A 12,749-nucleotide genomic window follows, 5' to 3' on the forward strand; every position below is an offset into this window, starting at 1 on the left:
TATAACAACAATATCAATCAAGTCTGTATTATTTTTGTACCGCCTAAGCCAAGGCAACTTAATGAAACTTTCCTGACAATCCTTCCCTGTGGGTGCACTTCCAAACTGATCCATGCACTCATCCGCTAGGAGGCTGTGACTACTTATTGTTAACCCTGAAACTGGCATGCCATTACTTCCAAAGCTAAGAATTATTGTTATATCCTCCAAAGTTATCGTGCATTCACTAGTCGAAATGTGAAAAATATGTGTATCTGGATGCCATCTTTCAACCAAGGCTGTGAACATTGCCGAGTGCCCCTGTACTCTTCTAATACGAGATATGTCTCCAAATCCAATTTCATTTAAAAGTTCAGTAGTAATTGGATCACATAGTTCTGGCACGTTCAGATGCCTGAATTCTAATAATCTTAAACCCTGATCAACAAATAAGAAAAATATGATAAGACTTAAATTTAAAATTTATATCTTTAATTTTTTTTATAACTAGAATAGAAATATAACTTAAAACAAATATATTATAACTCTTTCTTTTGGATTTTGAATGATTTGTGTTTGTTAACATTTAAATCCAGTAGTTACACATGTGAAAAATTAAACAAATTTAACTATTCATGTAATTAAACTTATTAAAAATCTAACCCTATAAAAATTTTTTTATATTAATTATAATTTTTTTTGCTAAATAACAATTTGTTTCCTTTTCGAAAAGGCAGTGTTCCTACACAAATATATTAACGTAATGAAATACATTAAAATATATTAAGATAATAATAAAAATATTCATGCTTGTTATTAAAATTTAACAAGACAGCAACATAACAATGAAAATCGTACTTTCTATCTTTTCTAATAGAATTATAACTTTTAATAAACATATTTTAACGAATATTAGTAAACATATTACTAAACGTTTTTAAACTTATTTTTAAAAAATATCAATAATAACTTTTGATATTTTTATTTTACAAATATTATTATTACCGTTAGTAATAAAATTTTTTAAAAAATATTATATACAACTTTTGATATTCCACTTTTATTAATGACGTATCATTTCTATTAACCCTAAATATATTGCCAAATGAATTTAAGTACAAAATCTAAAATTTTAACTAATTATATCAACTTTATATTAACATAAAATATATTTTTTAAAAATTTACTCTATATATTCTAACATTTAAAAATTAGAGCACTGATTATTTTACTAATATCTTAACTAAACTAAATTTTTAAATTACACTAACAAATTCTAATACATTAACAATCTCTAAATAATCTTAATTAATACCATCAACATTAACATTAATTAAAATTAATATTAAATAAATTAACTTTTATATATATATATATATATATATATATATATATATATATATATATATATATATATATATATATATATATATATATAGGATGATCTAAAAATTGAATAATGTGTTCTTCAAATTTGGTGAGATCACGAAACACCATTATTGCTTCACTCTTCTAAATTTAAAATTTTACTCTACTCCAGAGAAGCTCTTCTTAAAATTATTCATGAAACTCTTTCTCTTTCTGTAAAATTTTTTTAGTAACTAAAGAAATGAAAATGACTTTACTACTTGTCATCCAATTTCCAATAACTTTGTCGGGTGAACCCGTGAAAAAAGAGATAAAGTAATCTGCCCAAATCAGCCATGCGTGCCCCCTCCTAGCCAGCTGCATTGCAGACATTTGTCCTCTCCCAATCAATTCGCCCCCTTAGGCTACTCACACACTCCCCCATTTTTCTATTCAAGTTCCAAAACTACTCCTGAAATTAGGTCTCTATCTCCAATGCTACACTTGGGTTTTTTGGAAACCTTTGCAGTTCGCCTCCCTTCATTTGGGTTTGATGATTAGACCCGGCGATTTCGACCCTTTCATTTTTGTTTTCCATAAAATCGGATTACGCATTAAATGACCCATTTCCAGCAAATTCACCAATATTGGTCCAATATTAAAAAAAATCGTATGTGAAGATGTAGCAATACCTAAATAATATTACAATAAATATTTTTTCTCCTCTGATTGATTGATTGATGAGAAGAAGAGATTCCTAATTGCATTATAGTGCGATAATTTTAATTAAGAAGATCTAGATCAACTCTTTTTTTTGTGCTTGAGGTTGAATTAGAAAAAATGAATGTGTTGAATCTTATGTCAACAATATTCTACCTATTTACTATAAATTTCACAAATCTATATTAATTGCAATATCTCATTTTATAGTTGTTTATAAATTTTTTAGCAAAAAATTAATTCCATCAAAATCTTAGTTTTTAAGTTATTTAAAGTTGTCCTGATTATTTTGTCGAAAGTGATCTGTAGTTTGAGCTTTGGAAATCTCCAATCCTCCCAAAAGTGAAGATTTTCACATTGAAGGTCTTGCATGAGAAGCTTTCGGTTCATTATGTTCTTCATTGGAGGTTTTAACCACTACTCGGATTTGTCCAAGGTGCATACAAAAAATAGAGGAATCAGTTTCTCACTATTTAATTAGCTGTAGAGTGGCTGCTGAAGTTTGGAAAAGAACCTCTATTGATGATATTCTTCTTCTGCAGAGCCTATAATTTTTTGCCAATGATAGCGATTGGTAAGGGAGAGATTTGCACAACAGCTTTTCAAGGATTACAAGCTCTAGCTTCTCACGATTGGATGCAGGAGCATTTTGAAGAGTCACAACCAGGAAATGTTTTAGCATAATCAATGCTCTCCTACGTTTGTTGCTGAGTCTCCCATCAATCTCTGCATTTAGCTGTAGCGTTGTCTAAGAACAATAACTTTATCAAATATCTGCACGTTTTTTATCTTTTAATTCCTTTCTCTTTTGTGAACCGTTCATTTTATTTTCTTTCTTATTTGAAATTTCTCCTTTTCTTTTTTATTATAGTCCTATTATGGGTAATACTATTCTCTTATCAATGAATAATTCTTATCTTAAAAAAAGCTATTGTTCGTGTCCATTCCTAAATGGCTCTCAAATGCTATGAACTCACTATTGCTCTCTTTTTCACTTGCTTTTCTCTCTTATTCTCGTAAGATCATTTTCCTTTAATTATTTTTAGACGTATTCCTATAAACCCTAGCCATTCCAATAGCGAGTGTAATGCAAATAACTGAGAATTCTGTTCTTCCTTCTTTTTTTCTTTAAATTAATTATTAATTTCAACTATGAATCGTTTGTAATTGTCTTAGTGATTAAAAGCCAATCAGAAGAAGAAGAAAAAGAAGAGAGAAGATGGGAGAGAGGAAGGTGTTGAGCAAGTGCTACCCAATGGATTTCAATTTGAAAAAATATCAAAGGCTCGGAGATTGAAAAATCAGAAGATCAACGTAATCTTGATGCTTCCGATGAGCCTTAGGTAAGTATTACAACTTTGTTTTTTCTTACTTTCTTTATTTTCTAAATTTAGTTTTTATATTTCGAAGGAAATCACTAATACTTTATTCCTTATGATAACTCATTTTAGCGAAAGTTTTTAGTGACAATTAGTGCAACACGTACTTCTAAAACTTGCAATTATATAATTCTTTGATCTCTCTCTCTCACATAAAAAATGGGGCCAAATACTCAAAAAACAAAAACACTTAAACACGGATTAATATGAAAACTTTTACTCCCCTTTTATTAGTTTCTAGATGGAGACGAAAGTAAGGAGGAGCTTCGTTTAAACATTACAGTCCTGCCAAGGCTGAATGGGCGGATTTAGCAAGGGCGTCAACGGCGAAGTTTGATTCCTTGAAGACATGGTGGACTTTAAAGGTTTCTAGACCAACGAGAAAGATTTTTATCGCTTGAATCAGGAAAGAAGATGAATGAGTCTGTGAGGAAGCACCGTGGATATGCTAGATGGCGTAAGAGGAGTCAGTTTCAACCTGCAATCTCTGGATGCCGAGCTCAGTAGCCAATTTCAAACCCACGTAGAGTCCCCACATTTTTGCCATAATGATTGTAGTGGTTCCAATATTCATCAGGAACCCTACCATAAATCTTCTATTTGCATGCGGATGAGGCCTCTGCAAGTACCAGACGAGTTCGAAGAATTGAGTAACCCATCGGTATTGAATTTGAGCCAACCTTTCAGAGAATGATTCCAACTAATTTGCTACTCTTTTAAAGAGGTAAGAGCTTTGTTGCTTGGTTCGGTCATGTTTAGAATACTATTATAGTTTGAGCTAAATTTCTGATGTAATAGGAGAACTCAGAACTTTGTAAACTTCTTTCATTAAAGACGAGTTCATTCATGTTTCTGAAAGCTGCGTTATAAGTAGTAATGAAAGTAATGGGCTAAAAAGTCTCATTATAAGTAGGAGTGCTTATATTGAAGTTATTCTCTAATTAAGATTGGAGATCTTGATTGAATAAATATCTTTGTTGGTCATTATTGACACTGTTTGTTTATACACTTCGAATGTACGAACAATCTTAAAGAACGTAGAGCAGGATTGCGTCATGCCCACGACATTTAAGGTAACTAGCATCATTGGTGCTCTCTCTTCTCATGGTATGTTTCATATATTTTGAACTTTAATTTTACATATATGTGAGTTTTTTGTTTTGGATGACTTTATCGCTGAATTGTACTTACAATAAAATATACAATATTTGTGTCTTATTGAATTTTATTTATGTATTTATTTATATTTTACTTAATTTGTTTAGAAAAACATATAGCTTTTCTTCTTATTTAGATATCAAATACACTGTATCTGATATTTGTGTTGTGTTATTTTCGAGTACAACATCCTAAGAACATGTCCAATGATAAATAAATGAAGGTCCCATTTACTATTTGTCTGACAAAAAGTGAAGACTAACCGTTAGAGCAAAATAAAGATGAGTTCCATCACAATTTTCAAAGCAAGCAAAGCCCTGCTTAGAGGAATTTGGTTTCTTTTCATTTTAATCATATGATATTCTAACATGTGGCAAATAAATTAAAAAAATATTTTATTAATATAATAACTAGCATTGCATAATATGTTAACTATACATATATTTTATTTTACGTATATAATTAAATATTATAATTATTTATAAATTAAATATGATTTAATTATTTAGTATAATTATTTAAAAAATTATATTAAATAATTAAATTATATTTGATTTATTAATAATAATAATAATTAATTATAATTCTATTTAATTAATAATTTATGTTAATTATTTAAATTATAATTAATATAAATAATTAAATTAATATTGAATATTAATTATGTTATTATATTAAATTAATTAAATTTGTTTATATATAAAAAATAATTTTAACTTTTCACATATTATAAAATAATGTTTTTGGTGAGTATATTTTTATGTATAAAATTGGAAATACTAACTACATTACAAAACTAGCCGTTGCAAAACTAGCCATTACTATGTTACCGTTATTATTAATAAATTAATATTTTGTTATTTTATATATACTACTTACATACATTTCTATTCTCACATTTTCTTCTACTCTTCTTCATCTTCTTTCAAATTTCACGAAATCAAAGTTCTACTGCTACTTTTTTTGTTCGAAAAAATGGATCCAAATCAACTCAACTCTTTTTTCAATTACTTACAAAACTTTTCTCAAACTTCAAATACCCAACAATCTCAAATCTCAAACTCTCAAAAATCAAAACTTCACACTACCAAATACATTTCAAAATCCAAATATAAAAAATCTTCCTTATTTTAATTTTCAGGCTCCTTATAATAATTAATTTCCTATGTTCCAACCACAAAATCAAAATTCACAAACACCACATTTTCCATTTTCATCCATATTTAATCCTTCTATTGGAAATATTGCTCTAACATCCTTGCCGTTTTCAACTCAATTCAGTGCATCGAGACATAGCTCATCTGGTGTTGGTGGCTCTTCTAACCCATCCCCTCAGACTCTGATACAATGTAGTCCAAATTCACAATATTCAGATTTTGTCAACCCTCGTGAATTAGATGCTATCGACCTCAATGAAGATGACATTGAAAATCATAGGCAAGATAGTATTCAACACTGGCAACGGGAAGATGATAAGATGTTAATCAGTGCATGGTTGAATATTTCAACCGACCCTATAGTTGGTACCGACCAAAAGGGTGAAACATTTTGGAGTCGAATTCACAGTTATTGTGTGGAATTCAACTCCAACATAAAAATGGGGGTAGTTGCATGTAAAAAACGATGGTATAAGATCAACAAAGCAGTTGCACAATTTGCTGGTTGTTACGATCAAGCTAGTCGAAACATAAGAAGTGGTTCGAATGCTGATGATATAAAGGAGTTGGCCTATAAACTTTATTCCACACATTATGGTCAGAAATTCACTTTTAAAAGGCATTAGAATATGCTTCGTTTGGAGCAAAAGTGGAGAAGCCAACTACCTATACAGAGTGGAGGCTCAAAGAGAACCAAGGTTAGTGCAACTGGAGCATACTCATCCTCGTCAAACGCAGAAATACCGTTGGTTGACGAACCCGGTGTGGACTCTCCCGTTCGCCCACAAGGATCAAAGAAAAGCAAGCGAAAAAGTAAAGGAAAAACACAAATGTCTGAAGATCTTAGCGAAAAGAAATCACGGTTGTTAAAAAACTATCTCTCATGGAAGATATTAAGAATATTAGAGAAAAGGAACTAATGGATATGGAAAAAGAAAGAGAAGAGGAGAGAGAACATAAAGCAAAGATTATGGCAATGAAGGAGAAGGAGTTACAAATTCAAACAGCAATGAAAGAACAAGAATTACAAAATCAAGCGGCAATGAAAGAACAAGAATTACAAACTCAGAGGTATATTAAAGAAATGGAGATAAATGCGAAAGAAAGGGAAATGGAAAGGATGGCTAAGGAAAGGGAAAGGAAAATGGATATGCAAATACTTAATGTTGACATGTCTACAATGAGTGAAAAACGACGAGTTCTTCATGAGATTGCATGTGAGAAAATAATTGCTAAGTGGTTTACTTAATAGTTCTTTGTATTCGTAGAGTTACGTAGTATGTTCTTATTTTAATTGCGTATTACTGGTATGTGATGTAGTCTGTTTTATTCATTTCTGATGTAACTTTTCAAATTAGTCAATATTATTGTGCCGTTATTGTTCATGAAAGTGACCGTTGCAAAACTAGCCGTTAAGTAGCTGTTGCAAAACTATCTGTTAAGTAGTCGTTGTAAAATTAGTCTTGAGAAGTAGGTACTTGTTACAAACATACTTATAAATATCAACTATCAATGACTCTGCAACTCCATTTCAACTCTTGTTTCTCACCTCGAAAGAGTACTAAAAATTACATTTCAAGATATGGCTAGAAATTTTGATGATATGTTTAATGAGGTTTTGTATGGCAAAAGAAGACGGCAAGATAACACACTCATAGATAATTGGATCGATGAGTGTTTATTCAAAGATTCAGAAGAAGAAGATATCGATAGAAGCTCTATCTCAACTCCTCGTACATGGATCAACAGAGATCGAGAAGCAGGACATGATCGCCTTTTCCAAGATTACTTTGCAGATGAACCGGTGTATAATGCTGACATTTTTCGACAGAGATTTCGAATGAGAAGACATGTGTTCCTTTGGATAGTAGACGCTCTCTCAAACGTCTATTCGTATTTCCAACAGATGGTTGATGCAACTGGAAGAAGAAGCTTGTCATCACTCCAAAAATGCACCGCCTGTGATACGGATGTTAGCATATGGCGTAGCAGCTGATACTGTTGATGATTATGTACGCATAGGCGAGAGCACTATAATTGAATGCTTGGAAAAATTTGTTGAAGGTGTCATTTCGGTGTTCGAGGATGGATACTTGCGAAAACCAAATCCAAATAATGTACTAACGCCTACTACAAATGGGGGAGGGTCATGGCTTTCCTGGCATGTTGGGTAGCATTGACTGCATACATTGGCAATGGAAAAATTGTCCAAAGGCGTGGAAAGGTATGTACATGAGTGGTTATCGTGGGGTTGCAACCATAGTACTTGAGGTTGTAGCATCTTCAGACCTTTGGATATGTCATGCGTTCTTTGAAGTTTCAGGTTCAAATAACGATATCAACGTGTTAGATCGTTCTCCAGTGTTCGATGATATTCTAAATGACTGTGCTCTAGAGGTAAATTATACAATTAATAGTAATAATTATACTATGTGATACTATTTAGCAGATGATATTTATCCTGAATAGGCCACATTTGTCAAATCAATCTCAAAGCCACAAGGGAAGAAACGCAAGTTATTTGCACAATATCAAGAAGGACAAAGAGAAGGTGTGGAGCGAGCATTCGGAATGTTGCAAGCACGCTTTGCAATTATACGTGGTCCAGCTAGCTTTTGGTAAAAGAAGAAGTTTGCCAACATAATGAGAGCTTGTATTATATTACATAATATGATTGTTGAGGATGAAAGAGACACTTATGCAGGAAATTTTGCCAAGGCTTAGAGTATGACGATGTCGAAAATGGCTTATCACAACCTTAGTTGGGAGAGGAAGATTTTGCATCGTACCATCAATTTCTCCAAAGAAATGCCCAACTTCGAAATAGGCAGCAGCATAAACAATTGAAAAAAGATTTGATTGAACACATATGGCAATTTCACAATACTTGTCGTCAACTATAGAGCTTAATTATATTTTTCTTTGTATTAAGTAATTTTACAAATTAGTATAATCTCGAATTATATATTGTATTATTGTTACATATGAATTTTTTAATATTAATATCTGTTAATAGTGAATTATTTTTAAATTTATAAATTTAAATAATATTATTAAAAAATAATTATATTAATTTTAAATATTTTAATTAATTAATTAAGTGGGACCACGACAGGGCTAAAGTTAGTTCCTCCTAATGAAGAAGAGAGATATGCTTTGATTTCCTATTTACTGTTTATGACGCAAAACCTGATGTAAAATTATTTTTTATAACAGATGGGTTATAAATAAGGATTGTGATGAGTTTTCTATTGGAGATGGTCTAAATACATGTAAAATTATGTACACAAAATAAAATAATTTATTACAATTTGAAAAACATATTAGTTTGATTTTTATTTTTTTATTTAATCTAATTTTATTCAAATAATTTAAAATTTAGATAAATATAATTTAAATTAATAATTTAATTTAATTCGATTAAATTTTTATCCGAGATATGACTTGTTTTTCAAATACGCAAATTAATTATCGGATGCAATCGAAATGCGTTCAGATTGAATTTTTAATCTTTTATTTTGAAAACTGTAGCTATTTTCAAATTGTACCTATTGTATTTAAGATGTGATACAATATTTAAATATGTAGCTATATAGATAATCCTAATAATTAGTATATTGATAAATAAAATAGTATAAAAAAATTCTCATTTTTTAGAGATCATATAATCTTGTTGCGATAAGGATAAAAATGGATGACCATGAACAGATCATATTTTCCATGCTGAATGGCTACATTATCAATGTCCTTATATTTAATGATAGTTGAAAATTATAGCCTCCTTGCATGTATAAATAGACATCCTCAGTGCACGATATGGACACACAACAATAACAACAGATTCTTCCTTCCTTTTTATACAAATAAATCAATCATCTTTTTATGTTGCAATCAAATACCCTTCTCCTTATATTACTATTACAATTCTTTCTCTTCTTTTATTTTATAAGTATTTTAAATTCTATTTTCTATTACTCTTTACATATAATATTAATAGCAATATTAACCATCTTTATTATATTGAGATAGTATCAAATGCAAATCTCTCTCTCTCTTTATTTTTAATACTTTTTCTTATCTTTGTATATATATACACAATACAACATATAATATTATTATATATATATAATAATTATTGAGCTAATTATATTAATAATAAAGTCTTCTATTTATACATCTCTATTTTATATCTTTTATTTATTTTACAACACGTTATCAGCACGAGACTCTGATCAAATCTTTAGGAAGACTCAGGTAATATTTTCATTATGTCGAAGCTCTCTCATCTTGAATTCAATGCTCTTGATATATCTGGAAACAATTATTTATCATGGATATTAGATGCTGAAATCCATCTTGATTCAATGGATCTTGGAGATACCATTAAGATTGAAAATAATGCATCCCAGAAGGATAAAGCTAAAGCCATGATTTTTCTCCGTCGTCATCTTGACGAAGGATTGAAAAATGAATATCTCACATTAAAAGATCCTGCAGATCTTTGGAAAGACCTTGAAGAAAGGTACAATCATCAGAAAACGGTGATACTTCCTCAAGCCCGGTATGAATGGACGCATTTGCGTTTACAAGATTTTAAATCTATAAATGAATATAATTCTGCAATGTTTCGAATCACCTCACGAATGAAATTGTGTGGGGAAAAAATAACTGATCATGATATGTTGGAGAAAACTTTCTCAACCTTCCATGCCTCGAATGTGCTCCTGCAGCAGCAGTATCGAGAGAAAGGGTTTAAAAAATATTCTGAGTTAATTTCTTGCCTTCTTGTTGCCGAACGCAACAATGAGTCATTATTGAAAAATCATGAAGCGCGCCCAGCTGGCGCCGCCCCATTTCCTGAAGTAAATGCGGCAAATCATTACCCCAGAAGAGGTAAATGGCAAGCTTTTAATAACAAGAAAAATTATGGAAGGAAAAAGAATTATGTTCAAAAGAGAGAATCTCACCAGAAGTGGGATAAAGAAAAGAATATCGGGCAGAATAAATCGACGGAGGAGAAGTGTTTCCGCTGTGGTGGAAAGGGCCATTGGTCACGTACCTGTCGTACCCCAAGGCACCTAGTCGATCTTTACCAGGCATCTTTGAAAAAGAACGACAAAGGAAAGGAAACAAATTTTGTTTCAAATGATGCTGAGAACTCCACCACTCATTATGATGTATCTGATTTCTTTGAGGACCCTGAAGGAAATATTGGTCATTTGATCAATGATGGAATAGTTTAATATGTGGGATTGTGAAGTATATATGTAAATAAATAATGTAAAGAACTTATTGTTAAGTTTTATTTATGTATTTAAGTCTCAAATGTGATGTACATAAATAATGAAATATTAATATGAATTTTGAAATTATTAAATGTGTCAAATTTTAAAATAAAATTTTAGTATATGACATTATTTTATGTACAGTGTTTCTTAGAAAAATAATTCTGATCAAGTATTCAATTTAACTGTGCATATTACTCATTTTATTATTTGTTTTTGAAGAAAATGGCAAGGATATGTAATGAAGATGTATGCCTTGCGGATAGTGCAAGTTCGCACACTATTCTCAAAAGTGATATATATTTTACCCATCTTGTGCCAAAAGAGGAATATGTTAATACTATTATTGGCTCAGGCAATGTGATTGAAGGCTCCGGAAGAGCTGTAATTTTGTTTCCTGGAGGAACAAAATTTATAATAAATAATGCACTATTATCTACCAAGTCTCTGAGGAACTTGTTGAGTTTCAAAGATATTCGCCGAAATGGATATCATGTTGAGACGATGAATGAGGGAAATCATGAGTATTTATGTATCACAACTCATGATTCAAATAAGAAAGTTATATTAGAAAAATTACCCTCTCTTTCATCTGGGTTGTATTATACCAAAATTAGTGCAATTGAATCACATGCCACTGTAAACCAGAAGTTTACTAGCCCAAATGAATTCATAATTTGGCACGACCGTTTGGGTCATCCGGGAACAACCATGATGAGGAGAATTATTGAAAACTCTCATGGACATTCACTAAAGAACCAGAAGATTCTTAAAACTAGTGAATTTTGTTGTGCTGCATGTTCTCAGGGAAAGCTAATTTTAAAGCCATCACCAGTAAAGATTGGATTTGAGTCCCCTGAATTCCTAGAAAGGATTCAAGGTGATATATGTGGACCTATTCATCCACCATGTGGATCTTTTAGATATTTTATGGTCCTCATAGACGCATCTTCGAGATGGTCACATGTGTGCTTATTATCTTCTCGCAACCTGGCGTTTGCGAGATTACTGGCTCAAATTATTCGATTAAAAGCACAATTTTCAGAAAATCCAATTAAAGCAATTCGTCTTGATAATGCTGGTGAATTTACTTCCCAAGCTTTTGATGCTTATTGTATGGCTAATGGAATAAGTGTTGAACATCCAGTAGCTTATGTTCACACACAAAATGGGTTAGCAGAATCACTTATTAAGCGCCTCCAATTAATTGCTAGACCCTTGCTTATGAGAACAAATCTCCCAACCTCGGTTTGGGGGCATGCTATTTTACATGCCGCAGCACTTATTCGTTTGAGCCCAACGAGTTATCATCAATTCTCTCCTATACAATTAGCTTTTGGCCAGCAGCCAAATGTTTCCCATTTAAGAATATTTGGGTGTGTGATATATGTTCCCATTGCACCACCTAATCGCACCAAAATGGGACCCCAAAGAAAATTGGGGATATATGTTGGATATGATTCTCCCTCTATAGTGAGGTATCTTGAGATACAAACTGGTGATGTGTTTAAAGCCCGGTTTGCGGATTGTCATTTGATGAATCAAAATTTCCAACATTAGGGGGAGAGAATAAGCTTCCTGAAAAGGAACTTAATTGGAATGCATCATCGTTGATGCATTTGGATCCTCGATCAGGGCAATGTGAACTAGAAGTTCAAAAGATTATACATTTGCAAAGAATAGCAAATGAATTGCCTGATGCATTTTCTGATACAAAGAGGATA

The 12,749-nt window shown here is 31.3% G+C and overlaps 1 long non-coding RNA gene across 1 annotated transcript; it reads left to right on the top strand.

The window, feature by feature from the left end:
• Positions 1–1,785: 1,785 nt before the first annotated feature.
• Positions 1,786–4,272, top strand: LOC140175522 (uncharacterized). The gene is made up of 3 exons (XR_011866350.1): positions 1,786–2,482; positions 2,589–3,389; positions 3,660–4,272. It is a non-coding gene; the product is annotated as an uncharacterized lncRNA (long non-coding RNA).
• Positions 4,273–12,749: the final 8,477 nt, after the last annotated feature.

The sequence above is a fragment of the Arachis hypogaea genome, chromosome 10 (genome assembly GCF_003086295.3).
Source record: "Arachis hypogaea cultivar Tifrunner chromosome 10, arahy.Tifrunner.gnm2.J5K5, whole genome shotgun sequence".
Classification (NCBI taxonomy): domain Eukaryota; kingdom Viridiplantae; phylum Streptophyta; class Magnoliopsida; order Fabales; family Fabaceae; genus Arachis; species Arachis hypogaea.